Source organism: Ursus americanus, chromosome 8 (assembly GCF_024610735.1).
Source record: "Ursus americanus isolate L20-20 chromosome 8, mUrsAme1.1.p, whole genome shotgun sequence".
Taxonomy (NCBI): Eukaryota; Metazoa; Chordata; class Mammalia; order Carnivora; family Ursidae; genus Ursus; species Ursus americanus.
In genome coordinates this window covers 6,496,071-6,517,193 of record NC_142134.1, presented here as the reverse complement: position 1 = coordinate 6,517,193, position 21,123 = coordinate 6,496,071, and the positions used below count along the sequence as shown (strand labels likewise).

At 37.6% G+C, this 21,123-nt stretch overlaps 1 pseudogene; it reads left to right on the top strand.

Annotated features, from left to right (window-relative positions):
• The first annotated feature begins 2,166 nt into the window (after positions 1–2,166).
• LOC123789609 (large ribosomal subunit protein uL11 pseudogene) lies at positions 2,167–2,700 on the top strand (annotated as a pseudogene).
• Positions 2,701–21,123: the final 18,423 nt, after the last annotated feature.

The following is a 21,123-nucleotide window of genomic DNA, read 5'->3' as shown; positions in this document are numbered from 1 at the left end:
GGTGCAGACAGTTTAGTGAGTGCTTATTACTAGTACAAAGGAAGATTTTCCAATTAGATTAAAAGGTTTTGAAAACAACAGTTATAGGCACAGTGATTTAGACCAATTGCTAGAATAATGTATCGTGAGAAGTTTTATTGATTAAAAGTAAACTGAGAAGTGATTTGTAGTGTTCATTGTTTATCAGTAGAACCCCTGCTGTGAGGTACAATTTTCCTCACAAGATCAATGGGAGGACTGGGCTAATTTCTTCTCGCCCTGAAAATTGATAAGAATATAAAGGGCAGCTGTATCACTGCTGAAAATACCACCATGATTTATTCAGGTTAATCATCAAGAAAGTGACATTGCATAAATCATTGGGAATTTACCTCGCCAGGCTGGGTCCTTCAGGCTGGTTTCACTGTCATAAGGTGGACCAAGGAAAGACAAAAAAGAAGCCTAGGATTTAATCAAACAAAGCTTTTCGCTCCCTAATAACTGCCATAAGTTATTGCAAAATCTGGAAATGGCAAGGAATCAAAAGGGCGTTGCATAGACACCTTCTCTGATAGTCACGACTAGAATTTATGACAGTAATTCGGTGGGATGAAGCCTAAGATGCAGGCTGGTGGCTCAGTTGTCCCTTTGTCTTGACTCCATATGACTTCTTGGAGTGATGAGCAATTTGGAAATGCCCTCCACTTGGCCACGGGTCTTGAAGTAGGCATTTCATTGGCCACAGACTTTCTCGCTACGTGTGATTAAATATGAAAGTAAGAGAAAAACAAAGAAATGATAGCTGCGTCTCTGGATTCTGCAGATGAAAGCAACACTCACGTAAGCGACATGTAGCTATCACAGCAAACATTACAAAAATGCTGCATAAGGAATGGAATGAACAAATATTTTCCCCCATACAACTCATATTTTTTACAAAGTGGTTTAGAGATAAGCAATATTCCGTTTTCATTTCCTTATTGAAATATATCCCGAATTTGTCCTTCCAAAAGATTTGCCCCTTGTGGTTCTATTCATTCTCATTTACTTTTTCTAAATTTGACTTTCCTAACTGAAATCCTGAAGCCAGAAGCAGCAGCTTGAAACATCCAAGGGGCAGGAGAAGACAACAAACTAGCATTCCATCTGTGGTGACATTTAGTTTTTGCTTTTCCTGAGAAACTGCTTAGTGAATCAATTTCATATCAGCATTAAGAAATTAAGATCTTAGTTCACATGATACACACACATGTCTCTCTCCCCTGAGTATGGAATCCGTCTGCCTGGTTTGAATACCTGCATTGCTCTTCCTAGCTGCATGTGTATGACATGGACGTGCTTCTTGATTTCCCTAAACCTCAGTTTGCTTGTCTGTAAAATGGAGATAATAGTCTTTAACACATATGATTGTTAAAAGAAATAATTGAGAGAATATATGTAAAGTGCTCCCTATAGTACCCGGTACGTAGGACTTGCTGTACGTATATGTTCTTAAGAGCAAAGATGTAACACTCCTCTAATCTGGCCCACGTTCTCAGGGGTATAAAGGTTAGAAAATCTCTAATAAGTCTTGAATATAATGCCTAAGGAATCAGCATCATTCAAGGGATCACTGTGGGTCACCAAATGTACTAAGTGTCACTTTGTACTAGCTAAACGATCACCTTAAGCAGGCAAAAATCAGGGATCAGTAAAAGATTCTAGTTAAACTAACTAGCCTATATTGTTTGTATATAAGCAGAAGAAAGGGAAAAAGAGAGGGAGAGAAAAGAGAGAATGAGAGAGAGAGAGGGAGAGGGAGAGAGAGGAACATAAGATGGTAGAAGATTGAGTATCAAAGACCTTGACTGAAGATCACAAAAAAAAAAGGGCCATTATTCATGTACGAAGTTCACCAACAAGGTGCTAAGTGAATAATTCCTCCCCCCTTGTAAACTGTGAGAGACCCTGAGAACTCTCGTCCCGCCTTCCTGGAAGACTATAGAACCCAGTGAAGCTGGATGTCCTACTGAGCATTTGGAATGAGCACATCCTTTGGCCTTGCTAGTAATCATTTTTCTGGGAAATAAATGTCTTGTATAAATGACCTAACTTTCTCACTTTGGCTTTCAGCTCAGAGGAGGCAAAGGTAACAGCTGTCTTTGGTCATCCCAAATCCAGGTTCATTTGACACCAGCTGCCCCCACCATGCTGCCTAAGTTTGACCCCAACGAGGTCAAAGTCGTATACCTGAGGTGCACCTGTGGGGTAGTCAGTGCCACGTCTGCCCTGGCCCCCAAAGATCACCCCTCTGGGTTTGTCTCTAAAACGTTGGTGATGACCTCACCAAGGCAACTGGTGATTGGAAAGGTCTGAAGATTACAGTGAAACTGACTGTTTAGAACAGATAGAACCTGATTGACGTGACACCTTCTGCCTCTGCCTTGTTTATCAAAGCCCTCAAGGAACCCCCAAGAGATAGAAAGAAGCAGAAAACATCAAGCACAGTGAAAACATCACTTTTGATGAAATTGTCAACATTGCTTGACAGATGCGACACTGATCTTTAGCCAGAGAACTCTCTGGAACCATTAAAGAGATCCTGGGGACTGCCCTGTCTGTGCGCTGCAATGTTGATGGCTGCCGCCCCATGACATCATAGATGACATCAATAGTGGTGTGCTGGAATGCCCAGCTAGTTCAGAACTACAAAGGAAAATATTTCAAAAAAGGATCATTTGACAACCAGGAAAAAAAAAAAAAGGCCTAACTTTCTCTCCACTAATGACTTCTGTCTACGTATGGAGATATTTTGACTTACAAGATAAAAACAACATACTAATTTCATTTCTGGTCTCAGGTAAATACCTATTTAAATTATCAGATATTGCATAAGAGCCATCAAAACATATTTTTTAAGATTTATTCTTTCAAAAAGAATGCTTAGGTGCCCCAGACTCCTCAGGTATCTGCCCTAACAATATTTGAGTCTGAGAACACAAGACCGTGGACAACCAATTCTGCTATCTGAAACTGACATGATTCCCTTGCTAATATGCATGTGGGAGTAAAACAAGTAGTCTTGTACGGAAAATCACTAGCAGTCTGGACAATAAACTTAGAAACTAGCAGTTACATCCTATCATTGAATCCTGTCTATCATGCCCTTGAAATAGCTCAAATGTCTATTCTCTTGTTCATATTTACAATTTTCATTTTCATTTTGTGCCATTATTTCTTCTAAACTACAGCAATGATCCCATAAATGACTCCATTGCTTCTGGTTTTTCCTTTGTTCGAATCTCTGATCCTAAAAGCTCATGTGAGCACTTACCGTGTGTCAGACATCATGGGGAAGGTCTCACACACAGAATCCCATCTCCTCCTCACAGTCACCCTGAGTTAGTTAGAAGGTGGTAACGTGGTTTGGCTCCTTCCACAGGGAATCTAACTTCTTCCCCGTGTGCCTTCCTGGGTTCAGAGTTGGCACCGCTAAGCACCATATTCCCCAGAGGCATTTCCAGGCAAGGTTTCAGGGCATCATTCATATGCTTTCATGCAAAGCGTGAATGAAGTTGAAGTTGAATGAACTGAGTGAAGCGGAGAGAGATACAGAACTGGAGGTTTCCGTTTCCTCTCGTAAACCGTAGCAGAGAGGCCAGGACTCGCGGGCAGGAGAGGTAGCGGCGACGTCTCCGTGCGGCTGTGGCGTCCTGGGCTGGCCCGGTTCTGCAGTGCGGCTTTGGGCCACACTTCAATTCTCACATAAATGCTGTTTTCTTCAGCCAATGATTCCAAAAGCCATTTAATATTCTGTAGAAACTCTCTCCACGCTTAAACTGGTCAGAGCGGATGATGGTAACTACAAGTGAGCATTAACTCCAGAGGTAAATATGTTTCCACTGTACATTGGAAACAGAGGAGTTAAATGTCTGTTAAGTTTATCCAGCAGTAAGCAATCGTTTAGGATTCAAATCCAGGGAAAATGATCGGAGACCATGCACGGTGGTATAAAGTGTGTGTGCTTTCACCGTTCTATTCTCTCCTTGTAAATGCCTTACTGCTGACAAGATGAAGTCTAATTACCTTCACTTGTCACCAAAAGCCACTTTTAGCTTATCCCACGCTTCTTTCTTGCTTGTGTGTTTGTTGTCTCCCCTAAAGCGGTCTACGATTCCAGTCCTGCTGAGCTGACTCCCAGCCTTGCTCATTTGTGTTGTGTTTCACTCTACTTCTTTCATCCAGAGGTCTTCCCATCCACTTACCCAAATTCTACCCATACTTTGGAGAATTTATTCTTAAACTATTTCTCTGAGAAAATTGCAATGCATAATGATCCTTTCTTTTTAATTTCAGATTGCTTTAAAGCATAGCATACCCAACTGAGACAGGAGACTGAAAACGGTTAAAGGGCAATTTAAGAAAAAAAAGGGGGGAGATTATGACCAGAAGAAGGCAAAAATGTTCCTAAGAAGGCAGAAACAAAAGATGTCTCCCAGACCACTAAATACTTGGGAATAAATTATGGAAAAAGAGTATGACTGCATAGGAGGAAACATTATATTGGTTTGGGAAGTTTGAAGGGATTAATCACACATCGATGCCAATGAGATGTTTTTCAAAAAGCCTTTGATGAGGGGTGTCAATATTAGTCATTTCAAGCTTATAATTTTTATGTTTTTCTCGCAGATTAGGAAGAAGAAGAACTAAAAGGGCACATCTACAGAGGGAACTGTACTTAGCCTGGTGTTTTTCTGGTAGCAGAACTAGTTGGTCTCTGAGACAGATTGTCTTATGTTCTAAATTATTTTCTCCCTCCTTCCCTGATAGAAGATTACATAGTTCTATCTTTTATCACGTGACTTGCAGTGCCTCTCTGTGGAAGGAGTACACTTTCCAACCTTATGATACCATGCTGGGCCAAATGATTTGCTTTGGGCAATGGAATTGGGGTAGAAGTGAGAATATGGCAATTGTGAGCAGAAATTTTGACAGCCATTGCCTACTCTGGTTTGGTCTCCTTTCCTCTGTTATAAGAATAGCGTGTTCTAGATAGGGCCTTCAGGCTCTATTTTTAGCCTGCATTCTGGAATAAGGCAGAAATGTGGGGCAGGAGCAGAACTAGTAGCTAATACAAAAGAGGAACAAGGAAAAAAGCAAAAACAAAAGCACACACACAAAATCCCTTTGTTTTTGTAAACTACTCGAGATTTATGGAAGGGTCATTTGTTACAGCAATGTGACCTAGCAAAAAAATAGATGTAGTCTTATATAATATATATATATTATATATTATATAATAGTTGAATAACCATATATGCATAGTCATGTAATTTTGTCGAATGACCTGGAGAAAAGCCTGCATTGTTTTCCCTCCGATTTGCAGATAACACAGAGCCATTTTGAATAATTAAATGAAAACAGGTAATTACCTGAGCACTTGCTAAGTCTCAAGCATTATGCCTACAGCTTTACCAACTTTACTTTCAGTATCCTAGATAGTCCTCACTAAAACCCTGTTACAAAGGAATCCCTTTACTGGCAAGGAAACTCCCTTAGCCAAGGTCAGAGATCTACTACCATGCACACTCATTAAAACCCGGCTTCAGGTGCCTGGCTTTCAAGCATTTATTAATTTTGGAGTGCACACATGATACATAACCCGTGCATGAAGTGGAAATCCAAACAACGGTCATGGAATTGAGAACCCTAAAAATGTAGAAATTACTCTAGAAAGGGTAAGAAAGCGCACCTATAACACATCGGAATAGAAGCAATTGACACACTATACAGACATTGAAAATAAAAGCTTAAGGATGTAGCAGAAATCTAAAAAGCCATGGGGAGTACGGAAAAAGTGATTATTACTTCAGATATAAATTTCAAACTATCATGAGTTATTATTTCTAGTTTTGCTTGAATACATTTAATTTAGATTTAATAAAATTGTGTCATGGCTTGAATTCTGTGCCCCCCATTCATATGTTGAAGTCCTAACCCCTAATACCTCAGCGTATGACCTTATTTTGAAATAGAGATGTTGCAAATGTAATTAGTTAAATTAAGATGAGGTCATATTGGAGTAAGGTGGGGCTCTAAATCCAGTATGACAGGCATCTTTATAAAAAGGGGAAATTTGGACACAGACATGCACACAGAGAAAATGCCAAGTGAAGATAAAGGCACAGATAAGGTGATGAAGGAGAAGCTACTGATGGCCGAAGGTTGCTGTCGAACCACCAGAAGATGGGAAAGAGGAATGAAACAGATTTCTCCCTCACAGCCTTCAGAAGGAGCCACTCTGGCCACAGGTTTTCTAGTCTCCAGGAAACAAGAGACAATGCCTTTCCGTTGTTTAAGCAACCCGATTTGTGGTACTCTGTTACTCTAGCGGTCCCAGCAAACCAACACAAAATGATGACTAACTTCAAAAATAAGTTGTAAACTTAAAGAATACACATCATTACAATGTGATAATAATCCATGTATCAATAGGTTGAAAGAAGCTAGTATAAATTCATGATTCATAAAGCTAACATGAGCTGCGAAGGACCACTGTGACCTGTTCATGCTTCTAGTCTTTGAGGCTGACTTCAGGGGGAGAACCTGATGGCATGAAAAGATTTTAGTTTATTATGTGAAAGGGATAGACATTTGAGGTTACTTCAATAATTAAGGTTACTTCAATAAGACTGGGATGATTTCCCAGATTTAATTTTTAGAATTTCCCAAGAGTGCCTAATATCTCCCTGTAACTTTTTAGTTATCTTAAAAATGTAGGGATACTGGGAAGGGCAGAAGTACCCTGGCCTCCTGTGGAAACAGTACGTTCTTTCATGTCATCTAGCATTCAGCTGAAAATGGAGCCCTCCCGGTTGGAGAGACTTAATTCACATCCCAGATGCCTAACTTACTCCCTGAGAGTAAATTACTCATTGGCAGGACAAGGTCATTCTTCATTTTAACCATTACCGTAGCATTTTATATTGTCATGTGCTATGTGGTTTTGCAATCTTTGAAACCCCCTGGTGAAGTAAAGGGGATGACAAACACAATTATGTCTGATTTAGAGACTAGGGAACTGGGACTCCAGTAAGAGACAAAGCCATCATTGGTAAGGGCCATCCCAGAAGGCAGGGGCTCTGGCTCAGGTCTCTATTTATCAGGTGGAGTGCAGGAATGAATCTAAAGGATATTAGCTATGCATGCAATTCTTACAGTTCTTGGAACCTTAGCTCCCCACCCAAGCTGATTTTTGGCAGCAGCCATCTGTCAAAGAAACAAAGTACCAAGGAAGTTAAGTACAAACTGTGTACAGTGTGTTAGGATTTCAGGATGAGAGATGTCTGTAGGAATCAAAATGAAGTACTGTTAACTAAAGTCAACTTCCCAAAACAGTATCAGGAGGACTAAGGACAAACTCTCCTCACTCCTGGACACAACTTGACAAGTGAATCCAGTTAAAAGCATCAGTGGAGGCATGTGCAGGGGGCCAGAAGGGACAAAGCTTAGAAAAAAACACAAAGAACAAAAATTCCACTACTCAGCGTATTTTTCATCTGAAAATCCGTATTAATTTGAAAAAAAAATTACTATTTCTACTCTCGCTTCATTATGAGATCAAAGCATGACTTGGCATTTATTTCAACAAGCCTGTCTTACCTACACTTGCAGCGTATAAACGTAGCTTTCGTCCAGCAAAGCATTTTGCTGGTATAGCTTTTGTCTGTAAAGCGATGCCGGCCTTTTTGTTGTGAGTGTTGTGGGGCCGCAATCTAGGATTCCAGTTCTTCAAAACTGATAAAATTTCAAAATGAAATATCTGAAAGAGCCCTTAAGTCAACATTCGAGTCTCTGCTGGGATCTTGGGTACTGGATTACAAGGTCAGGATGGCTGGTTGATTTTTGAATTTCTGAAGTTGAATGTTGGACATTTCATGTCTGTCTCAAGGTAAATCCTCAGATACAAGCAGCCAGAGTGGATGTGATTTCACGTAATTTAATGTTTACTCGCTTTTATTTTTTATAAAGTTTGAAACATTCTTACCCATTTTCCTGCTGCCAATCAGAGATCCGACATTGCCCTGAATGTCCCATGGATTCCAGAATCAATCACTGTTGCCAGTGCTTAGAGAGCATGCTTGCTCTTTCAAAGCAGGAGGCTGGGGAGAGATGGACCTTCTGAGTTTGATCGATTTTACCACAATGGGGCAGAAGACTTAAGAATCAGCGTGATGACCTATTTATACTGATGTCACGCAAGTCTAGGGCTCTTCTGGCTCAAAGACTTACAGATGGGGATTACAATTTGGGGAATGACAAGTGTGTGGAAACAGCTGCCACAAATCTATGCCCGAGGATACCAAAACTTTTCTAGTGATTTTAGCATTTAGTAAAACAAACATAGAATTAGACTTACTCGTATGACCCAAGTCACACTCTTTAATACAATTATAGAATTTCTTGTTTGGTGGCAAGACTGTAGTATCTACTAAACTAATTAACTTTCTTAAGAGACCAAGCAAATTGATTACCATCATATGCTATCACGTGTAATAATAAGGAAGCGTCCTCGGATAGTCTTTCACTTGGACTTTAAGATAAAATTTTACGCATTACAATGGTTTGGAAAGAAATTTCTACTTTGATGAGAAATTAAACTTCAAAAGCATGTATATTTGGTGGGGCACCTTTTTTTCATAGATCATTTTTTGATTGTAAAAGTCACAACATAAAATTCACCATTTTAACTATTTTAAAGTGTGAAATTTGAGAGGGTGCCTGGATGGCTCAGTGGGTTAAGCATCTGCCTTCGGCTCAGGTCATGATCCTGAGGTCCTGGGATTGAGTCCCGCATTGGGCTCCTTGCTCAGCGGGGAGCCTGCTTCTCCCTGCCATTCCCCCTGCTCGTGCTCTCTCTCTCTCTCAAATAAATAAAATCTTTAGGGGCGCCTGGGTGGCACAGCGGTTAAGCGTCTGCCTTCGGCTCAGGGCGTGATCCCGGCATTATGGGATCGAGCCCCACATCAGGCTCCTCCACTATGAGCCTGCTTCTTCCTCTCCCACTCCCCCTGCTTGTGTTCCCTCTCTCCCTGGCTGTCTCTATCTCTGTCAAATAAATAAATAAAATCTTTAAAAAAAAATAAATAAAGTGTGCAATTTGGTAGTTTTTTGTATGTTCACAATGTTTGCAACTCTCAGCTCGGTCTAGTTGCAGGTTACTCTCATCACCCCAAAAGGGACCTCCATACACTGAGCAGTCACCACCCCTTTCTCCTACCCGCAAACCCCGGCAATCACTCCTCTGCTTTCTGTCTCTACGATTTGCCACTTCTGGATAGTTCATATACACAGAATCATACACTATGGGGCCTCTGTGTCCGGCTTAAACTTTTACTAAGCTTCATGTTTTCAGGGTTATCCATGCTATGGCACAGATCAGTGCTTGGTTACTCTTTATGGCTGGACGATATTCTATTGTATAGATAAACCACATTTTGTTTACCCATTCATCAGTTTATCAACATCTGGGTTGTTTGTATCTTTTTGACTACTTTAAATAGTACCGTTATGAACATTCATGTATAAGGTTTTGTTTGAACATCTGTTTTAAATTCTTTGGAGCATATACCTAGGAATGGAACAGCTGGGTGATATGGGAATTTTACATTTAAGGGATTGAAACACTGCCAAACCGTTTTTCACAGTAGCTGTACCATTTGACATGCCAGCCATATATGGGTGTTCCAATTCCTCCATATCCTTGCAATTTGTTACTTATTTTGTTATTATTATTTTCATCTTACTAGGTGTTACTTGGTATCTCATGGTGTTTTGACTCGCACTTCCCAAATGACAAATGATGAGCAGCTTTTCATGTGTTTATTGATCATTAGTATATCTTTGGTGAAATTTTTATTTATTTTGCCTTTGGAGACATTTCTATTCAAACACTTCACTCAATTTTTAATTGGGTTGTCTTTTTGTTGCAAGGGTTCTTTACATACTCTGGATACTAGATTCTTTTCATATGATTTGCAAATATTTTGTCCCATTATGTGGGTTTCACTTTCTTGATAGTGTCCTTTGATGCACAAATGATTTTAATTTTGATGAAGTACCATTCATCTACTTTTTTCCTTTGTTGCTTGTGTTTTTGGTGTTATATCTAGACCCTATTGCCAACTCCAAGGTCATGAGATTTACTTTTGTTTTTTTTTCTAAGAATTTTGTAGTTTTAGCTCTGACATTTAGTTCTTCATTCCGTTTACTTAATTTTTGTATATAATATGAGGAAAGGGTCCAATTTCATTCTTTTGCATGTGGATACCCAATTGTCCTGACATCATTTGTTAAAAACAATATTCTTTCCCATTGAATGGTTTTGGCACCCTTGTCGAAATAAATTGACCACAGATGCATTGGTTTATTTCTAGATTCTTAATTCTATTCCATTAATCTATGTATCTATCCTTAAGTCAGTACTACACCCGTTTGATTACTATAGCTTTGTAGTAAGTTCTGGAATTAAGAAGTATAAGTACTCCCAACTTTGTTTGTCTCCAAGATTTGTGGTCCCTTGGAATTCCATATGAATTTTAGAATCAGCTCTGCCATTTCTTTAAAAAAAAAAAAAGCCATTAAGATTTTGATAAGGATTGCATTAATATATCTGTTGCTTTAGAGAATAATTCCATTTTAACAACGTTATGTCTTCCAATCCATGAGCATGCAATGTTTTTCCACTTATGTAGGTCTTCTTTAATATTTTCAGCAATGTTTCATAGCTTTCAATGTACCAGTCTTGAGTCTCCTTGGTTAAATTTATCCCTTAGTATTTCATTCTTTTTATGCTAGTATAAATGAAATTGTTCTCTTGATTTCCCTTTTGGATTGTTCACTGGTAGTATATAGAAATACAACTGATTTTTGCATAGCGGTCTTGTATCCTCCAACTTTATTGAATTCATTTCATAAAACTATGTTTTATATTATAGTAACTAGTCAAAAATAGACTAGAGAATGTCTGGATAATGGGTACAGTGGGTTACTACAGACAAACCATTACACTTTAAAGAAATCAATAGGACTATTTTTTAATCATATTTCTATTTTAATTGATATTATGGCTATTATGTATCTATTTCATAAAATAATAATGAATTTAGGATAAACTCTTCTCTCTGTGACCAGAATAATCATAATGTGCACTGGCTTTCAGAATGGCTATTATTTATGCTTACAAAATATTTTTTTCTCATGGATAAATAACAAAACTGCCTGCTCAAGGCCTATGAATCATTAGAAAAAGCAAAAAGGAACCTAGGAGCTAAACAAAATAGATTTTTAACAAAGAGAAATGGTGAAAAGATATAAAGGCCTATTGAACATTTAAGACTTGGATATATTTTTTATGAAAATTTGTATTTTATTTTATTTTTTTAAAAGATTTCATTTATTTAGTTGACAGAGAGAGCACAAGTAGGCAGAGTGGCAGGCAGAGGGAGAGGGAGAGCTGAGCAGGGAGCCTGATGCTGGGCTCAATCCCTGGACCCTGGGATCATGACCTAAGCCGAAAGCAGACACGTAAGTGAGTGGGCCACCCAGGTGCCCCTAAAATTTGTATATTAAATAGCACTTTGGTTTTGGTGAGGGCGTGGGTCTTCTCTATCTATTGGTAGAAACTTCGTGGTATTTACAGACAAGTTTAAACCAGAGCACCAGAAAGTCTGCTACGACAAGGAAAATAAATACTCAAAATTGATGCTATAACGGGGTGAGCAAATTTTATCAGTAAGCAGAAAGGATTTAGACGAAATTAAAAAGCTTAGTGATGGTAAAAGAAAAGTGACCAAGTGCCACAGAAAGAATCGAACTCAGAGATAATGATATGATTAAAAATTGTGGGAACAAGAACTTAATTCTCTAGCAATAAAGGAAAAGAGCTGAAGCAGAAATATGTTGTCTCAGGGATGAGACTGATGACAAAGGAAACGTGAAAGAGCTAGATGGTTCATGGCCAAATACAGGGCGCAAAAACCTGGGGAAGAATCAGATTTCAAATTACGGGAGTAATGAACAAAGTAAGTATTGTGCAGGGAGCTTACGCAGCAGGGTGGAGAACCAAGGCAATGCCTACCTGTGGTCCCGGCAGAACCTGCGCTCTCCGGGCAGACGGAGGAAGTCACTGGCTGAAAATAGTTTAGGGCAAGTAAATAGGATACAGTTTATGGCACCCAGGGCATGGCAGTTAAAATAATTTTGTCTTAAAGTCCCAGCTTAAATTCCCTTAAGCGTTAGCAGTAAGAGGTGACCGGCAAACAACGGGAGTCACTCCTCGGTTTCGCTCTGAGTCAGCTTTGTCACGCTGATCCAACAGTGTTTGAAAGCTCAGGTCACCAGCCATCAGTGCAGGAGAGCGTTTAGCATTCAAATTTTAGAGGGCGTCCAGACATAGAGGTGAACCCTGCTTCCAGCAAGGTCAACCTGTGACTATATGGGTTATCTTAAAGCTAAAAATCTAAGTTAGTGTGTGATTATTTCCTCTATGAAATAAATAATTCTCTATTTACGAAAGTTTTAAGCATGACAACTCTTATAATCAAGATGGTTCCAAATTAAAAAGAAAAATCAACCCCTAGAGTATTAGTAGAGTATCTTTTATGTTGAGGTAAGAGACTCATGGAGATACTCATCCATGTAGTGGACACTGAAGCGCAATACCCAGGTTCCTTTTGGTGAAGGACTTGCTGTCTCAGCTGCTGGGGAGTGCTGTTGCCAGACAGCTTTGAACTGTCAGCCCCTTCAAGGGATAGATTCCGTTGCAGAGAGCTGCCTTGCACAAGGTCACCGTGGTGACCCACACCCAATGGCTGATAGGTGCAGGAGTATAAAGGTCGGCCATTTTAGCCTGATTCAGCAGGACTCCGAAAGTCCCACTTTGTCTGCAGAGCACCACACTGGGTTGACCAGGGCTGCTGCTGAGCTTGGATGGTACCTCAACTTCTCCCTCTGCTCAGTCCTGCTACCCCACCTCTCTTCATAAGTGTTAATCTCAGAATGCTTAAAAAACATTCTGCATGTTCAACCCCCTACCTACCAGAGACTGCCTCCCCAGGAATCCAATTTCTAAAATTATACAAAGCATATCAAACATATATGTAAAGAAAAGTGCATCCAGATTGTAAAAATGCACAGATTAACAAAAAAATATTGTAAAGAAAATGTATCCGGATTGTTGAAGTAGATACATATTTTTAGAGATAATAGAGAATCGAGGGGAAATGATGAAAAATGGAAGGGCTTCAGTAACATGAAGTAAAGAATTAATGTTCAAGCTAATATAAACATAGTAGTTAAATATAGTGGTTAAAGGGAGTGTGTGGGCATAATCTGAATAATATGCTTTTCCACTTTCTTAAAAAATGACTATTACTGGAAGTAAAAAAAGATGTTCCTGTTCCCTCCTCTCATCCATAAGAAAATAGAATTTACCTACACTTTATTGTTGATGGGCAAAAAAAGGAATATTAATAAAATTGAAAAAAGGCAGAAAGAATGGAAATTGGAACAGGAAAAGAAAGTCTATGATCACTTTACAGTATTTGTTCATCTGTGTTCTTTGTTTTTTGGTTGGTTTTTTTTTTTTTTTACTTTTGTTTTTTGAGGGTTTTTTTGGGTTTTCACTTCCAATATTGGTCTATACACAGACTTTTTTTTTTAATTTCACCAAATTAAAATTTGATATCATATATAGATTTTTGTTGACTTTGCATCACAAGTAATTGTTATTGCCCCCAAAAGCACATTTTAACTAATAACAAAAAGTAACCCTTTTTTAATAGTTAAACTTTAGTTGACTAAGTTAAACTTTAAACCCATTCTTATATTGCCTAAATAAATACCATCTAAATTTTATATTGCTTACGACTCCTGTATATTGTATTACTTTGCTAGGGCTGCAGGAACAAAGTACCACCAACTAATTGGCTTCAACAACAGAATATTGACTCGGTCTCGAAGCTTGAAGTTTGAGATAAAGAGTTAATCTACACATGGAGTTCTCTCTGTGCGCATGCATGCTGACAGACATTTTCTCCCTTTTACAAAGATAGACTCATATTGGATTAGGACCCACCCAAATCATCTGTTTTAACTTGATCACCGGCAAATGTTCTATTTCCAAATAAAGTCACATTCACAGATACTGGGAGTCAGGACTTCAACATCTTTTCGAAGAACATAATTCAAACTTATGGAAGATTCTTTTCATGTGTACAAGCAAGTCACAATAAGTTCTGGTATAATAGGTACATTGAAGGTGGCCTGGTATTTTTGACAACACTGCAATAATATTTAGCCTGAACAAAAGGAGAAAATACCTTACCTTGTTTTACTGCGTCTCTTATTTTATCATCAATCTGGCATGCACAGAATTTATCTTAGTAAATCCACATGTATTGACTAATTGGCTATTACATGCAAAATATTTTCTGTGCATTTGGGTGATATGAAGATATGTAAGTTGAAGACTTTGTTTCTGAAAAGTTTGTATTGTATTTATGGAAACGTCAAAACATCAAGAACTCGAAGACATTTAAGTCTACTCTCTGCCGTTTAAGAAAAATGTTAATAGAGTTCTCCCATTATGTACATATTTCTTCATTGCAGAATTGGGTTTGTCTTCTGTGAACTGGAAATTATGAAAAGTCCTTGAATCTTGTAATTCTATGAATTTATACCACTAACTGCATTGAGAATGTCTGTAATAGAATAAGAGCTTATCAATTACTAAAGAAAATGTAAAGCATTTTTATTGCTGAAAAAAACAATGATCTATTGTGCAAAATTTTTAACTGGTAGTTAACTTCCAATTAACTGCTTTGGGACCCGCAGTTTACATTTTTTTGACATACATGGAAAATTATCCTTAAGTATTAATTTCATAACTTTGAGGATAAACAGCTTTATACACAGGATCTGGGGAAGTAGTCTTTCCTTTCCCAAAAATTTGCTCTGTGACCCCCTTAGCAAACAGCCTGAAATACATTATAATTTTTACATAAAAACCATAGTGATTATGCTATATTCAACTTACTTGTCTCACTTTTTTTTTTTAATATTTTGTTTTTAAGTAATCTCTACACCTAACATGGGGCCTGAACTCTCAACCCTGAGATCAAGAGTTGCTCCAACAGAGCCAGCCAGGTGCCCCTGCTTGTCTCATTATTGTTAAAAACAATAATAAGACTAATGCAAGTAAGAAACACTCTCTAAAAAGATGGGTTTAAGTGTAATGTTTCACATAATCCTATAGATTACATAGATCCCCGTTCACTTTTGAAGCAATTTACAAGATGAAATTCAAAATGAGACAATTTGTATTTTTAGTATAATGTCTTTCTTTTTATAAATCATTTTGCAACAAGACTTAAGACATATTTAACCATGGGAAGAGAAGACAAGCTTCAGTAATGAATTTATGCCTCCCCTGTCTTGTTATCTACTAAGAATGATGTTAAAATCCACTTCAGATCTTTTATGATTTGACGGTAGAGAAAACTGTACATATAGGCACGAAGGCAAACTGAAGACAGTTCATCAGTAAGATCCACCTCACGTGCAGCTAAATCATAACCCTCAGAGTATAATATATGTCCTCTGGATACCTGAATTATCCAGACAGCTGAGCTATCCCCTTTTAAATATTATCAATGAAAATTTTTAATTATTTTTAATGGACACATTTCTTAAATCTGCTATGCACTTCACTGTCATGTTCAGGAGATGCTTAAGGAAACTTTCTTGACACCTTAGTCATTATCATATAATATTTGTTACTTAATTTGGCAAAATATGATTTTAGACATACATGTATAATGAAAGACTTATTTCGTTGTGCTTAAGGGGCCCTGACCAAGACAGGGGTCCTGAATTTTCTTTCTTGATGTCAACTGGGTTTTTAATTATCTGTTGCCTCGTATAGAAGCTGCCCTGTGAAAAATGAAGTGGTATCTCATAGATTGATGTTATCTTCGTCTACGCGGCTTTCTTCTTGTTCAGAAAATTATCATCTTTATTGTGTTAATTAGCAGCACTCAAAGTTTCGTGTCTGACTCAACACCATTGACTCAAAACCACTTCCCCAAATCTTATATCCTTTCTTCTATGCTAAGTACATTAGTTTCAAAGGAGCATAGAGAAAACACTCCTCACCTTTTCAAGAATTAAGTAAAACAATTTGGAGAAGTAGCTTACTGTAAGTTTTACACACACACACACACACACACACACACACACACATATGCATGAGATAATTCTGCAGACAAAACTCCCAAGATTTTCTTAGTGCTTGGCATTTATTAGAATTCTATGCATAAGTAATACTAGGGATCCTACATAAACAAATTTATATTCAGTAGTTATGAGTGCAAGATTACAAATAGAAGCTTTGTTGTCCTGAGTTTTATAGGTAAGACTTGGCTTTTAAACTACATACTACAAAAGTAAACTATAAATAGTTTTATAGATTATGGTTTTATAGTTTATAGTATATATAGTTTATAGATAGTGTATATATCTAATTTCTAAATAGTCTCTGTTAAATATGATGTATAATTTCTCTGTAGAGATACATTTTTAATTTCTAAAGTTTTAGTATTAAATCCCATGAAAACTACTTCATGCATTTCTTGCAAATTTAGGGATAATCACTGGTAAGGTCTGATCTAAAGTAATGGGAAATAGGGCACATAAAGTACATTTTCAGCAACCTTGGAGATAAAGAGGTAGGTAATAATTTTGCAGAGCTGCTAAAAATGAGGAACAGTGTTAGTTTTTTAATAGCTTCTGATTGGAAGAAATATGCTATATAGTATAATTTAATATGCCAGAAAGCAAGAAAATAAGTAGTATCTTTAAAATCAGGGGCGCCTGGGTGGCTCAGTCCTTAAGCGTCTGCCTTCAGCTCAGGTCATGATCCCTGAGTCCTAGGGTCTAGCCCTGTATCGCATCGCATCGGGTTCCCTGCTTAGTGGGAAGCCTGCTTCTCCCTCTCCCACTCCCCCTGCTGTGTTCCCTCTCTCGCTGTCTCTCTCTCTGTCAAATAAATAAATAAAATCTTAAAAAAAAAATAAAATCTGACATAGAGTTAGAAGTCACAAGGGAAGATCATTCAAATCATAGACCCTGTTTGCAATTTAGCTGCTTCTCACATTGGGGAACTCTAGGTAGCATGCCCTAGTGGGAGTTAGAGCAAGGATTTATCTAAGTTACCATGGTTAATGATAACCCTGGGCAACATTGGGAAACCTGACAGTGTAACAGTAACAGCATACATCTGAGAGTGTCCACATGGTGAATTGTCCTGCTCATGAAATTCCTTTTGTAATGACATTAAAGATCTCGATCATTAGCGTATTAAGCAAAGGTTAAATTGGTCTGTAACACTAAAGAATAAGAGACGATTAAAAAATATTCCTAAACAAAAAATTGCCTCTGCAAAATGAGCTCTATAATTATCAAATAAGAGACAAGTTTCCTCAAGGAAAACTAATATTAAGTAATAGTGATGGTTCAACTGAAAGAGATGAAAACTAACTAAAACAAATAAGAGAATTATTGGACACAATTATTGGAGACAATCAGTTGGTGGTGGGGGAAGTCTCTTCCAATTAGTTCTGTCTTCCAACTAGTTCTGGTCTAGAAAGTTTTTACACAATTTTAGGATTACGAACATAAGAATTGTTCTATTGAATAATTAATACATTATCTTAAGAGTTGTGATTGATGAACTCTCCCACAATCTGAATTTTCATCTTTTTATTTTTCTTTCATGAACAGATTTTCATATTACGTGATCTGTTAAAGAGGAATATAATTAAGAGGAAGGCTATAAAAATCATTCTATAAGGTACTACCTGAAAAGAATACATGCAAGGTTGTTGCAACATATGTAATATACTTCAAATGCTCTTGGTTTTCTGAATTTTCTGTGACCAGAACTGTATTTTACATGGTTCACATGACACATGAAAAGGCAACTGCTGAAAAAAATACTATAGGGTGCCAGAAACTTTGGGGATCATGTAGGTAGAGTTTAATTTCACCACATAAACGCCTAGAGGAAAATACATGTTCCAAGGCTTCATCCCAGAGTATAGTAGCTGGGGAGTTGTTAGATACTGGGAAGCTATTGTATTTTATCAGTTCATTTGGTGATGGTGAAGCAGTGGCTATGTTTGAAAACTACTGATCTAGCACACCGACTGCTTTTACAGCCGTAGAACAAAGATTCAGAACTTTAGTTAGGGTTACATAGCTACGACATGAGCTCAGAATTTCATCTATTTATTTTTAGAGAGAGACAGAGAAAGATCACAAGCGGGGGGGGGAGAGGAAGAGAGAATCTCAAGCAGACTCCTTGCTACGCATGAAACCCCCCCCCCCCAACACGGGGCCTCCATCTCAGGACCCTGAGATCATGACCTGAGCCAAAATCAAGAGTCAGACACTTAACCAACTGAGCCACCCAGGTGCCCCTATGTGTTGCTATAATTTAATCACTTTTTCCTTGATCCCCTATCTATACATAAAAATCACACAAAGTAAAACCTACACAAAGCAAATATATTTTTTATGACTTTTATTCTCTACTTTTATAATTTCAGAGAAATGAAGAGTAGGAAAACAAGTCAAGTGGATAACACATACATATAATAACATCATGTACTTATTTTCAGCACATCTAGTATTTGGAAAGTAATTGTATTCTCTGGTTAGAGAATGAAATACTAAAGTAAAAAAGAAAAGGTTTTCAGATGTCTTTATTCAGCGTTGTGTTTTATATGGAAGCACTAGTAATACATGTTTAGAAAGAATGCGATGAATATATATACCGCTGTTGTAATAGGAAAATTTTGAGAAAAAAAGAGAATTAAATGTCTTGCAAGACCAGATTTTTCTATCTCTTGGGGCTAGAAGAGCAATTATATTCCTTTGAATAGCTGATGGAGGGCATCATCAAAATGGAATTACTTCTTTGTGAGAGAACTGTCAGCTTACCTTTATATTAATAGATAATACCTTTAGAATATATCTGTGGGAAAAGAAAAGTTGTTTCAGTAAGTGGTGTCTCTATTGTACTTCTCAACCTAAGCCAAAATATTCTTTCAGATTGCTCCTCTAGTTCATTACCTCAAATAAAAAAGATTTAAAAAATTTCACAAGATACGCTTTTCTTCTAACTAGATTGAGTAAGTATCGCTGACAACAAGTAGTTCGTATTGTGTAATAATCCTAGCTTTTAGATTGTCCTAATGACTCTGCTGGAGACTCAAGGTGATTAAAAGTGTATATTAAATATATATTATACCTGCCGTTGCTTGGATATTATATCATAATATTAATGTATTTAATCCAACTAAGAGAACAGAAAAGAAAGAGCAACCAAATAAGCTGTTCAAACTTTCAAAATATAATTTAATATACGAATTTTTCCATTGGTTAATATTCTGGGAATTAAGCTTCTTTATAATTAAATTATTTATAAAATGTACCTATAACACTAAGAAGCTGTATTAGATTTCTTCTTCTTCTTCTTTTTTTTTTAAGATCTTATTTATTTGACAGAGAAGAGAAAGAGAGAGCACAACTTGGGGGCGGGGGTTGGGGAGGGAAGGGGGCAGCAGGCGGAGGGAGAGGGAGAAGCAGGCTCCCTGCTGAGCAGGGGGTTGGACACAGGGCTGGATCCCAGGACCCTGGGATCAGATCTGAGGCAAAGGCAGTCGCTTAACCAACTGAGCCACCCAGGGGCCTGAGGCTGTACTAGATTCCATCTCAGAGGAAATATCAATTCTTTCACTGAGTTTTATGTATGTGACACTACAAACGAAAATGCTTTACATTCATTTCCATTATGACCAGGAACGGTTGAACAAATGTGGCTTAATTGACCCAGGGTAAACCTGTGAAGTCCAGAAATTTGTTCTGGTGACATCGCTCCTGTTATTTGGTATTCAGATGGCAATTCTTTCTGCATTTTCAATCATCCAACACCCTTCTGTTATCTGGCTTGTTTCCCCTTCATCCAAACATGAGTGGAGCTGATAGCAGCCCTTTGAACATGTTAACTCACTCATTTTTCTTTAGAGTTAGTGGGGTAGTTCAGCCAAGCAGTACATTCTCTCCAATTGTGAAATAAAATTATTTTTCCTGAAAGTTAATTATAGGAGGAAGCCTCCTAATGACACTATACTGACTGAAATGCAGGATAATTCTGAATGGAAATCTAATGTCATTTTGTGAGGTTCGCTGGTGGTAATGCTAGGAAAGCATATAAACAAAAGATAGAACCAGTCTTTTTGTTCATCCGTAATGGTAATGTTGAACAAGGAGCTAGTCTGGTTTTATCTTCTGAAGGTTTATTTCCCAAAGGGCTTGGGAAGTGGGTGGGCATGTCTGGGATACTAAAACATTTTTGAAGGACTTGTTTTTGTGTGACATCTGGTAAAAATAATTAAATAACTAATCATATAACCTTAACATGTGCTTTTAGTTTATAATGTGAATAATCTTAAAAGAAATAGATTTGCAACTAATGAATCATTGAACATTACAACAAAAGCTAATGATGTACTATATGTTGGCTAATTGAACTTAATAAAAAAAATAGATTTGCAAGTAAGTTTTACAAGAAAATACGTTTCCATAAAAAGGAATATGTACTTTTTAGTAGGATGTTGAGTAAATAGTTACATGTCAGGATATATCACGTCTAGGAGATATTCTCTTCAGCTATAAATGTCCATCAAAGATAAAGGATTTCAGAAATTGTTTTAGAGGTAAAAGGGAAAGAGGGCAAACTATAGTAAAGGAAGAATTTCAGATATCGCCGAGTAACTCATTGCAGAACAAGTCTCTGAGAAAAACTAGAGAATTTATTTCTGTTTATGTTTATTTAAGAGTACGAAGAGCTACACAGACAACCGGGTCTTATCAGGCCCAGGAACCTGGTGAGAAAGGTGAGGAGGAAATAGCATTGAGGTGAGCCTCACATTCCCTTAGAGGACTCTTTTAGTTTTTAAGTAACACAGAAGACAACCACAAACTGGATAGGAATCTAAATTGAGATTTTGGCTTTCTCAGGGTCTATAGAAACAAACCTTA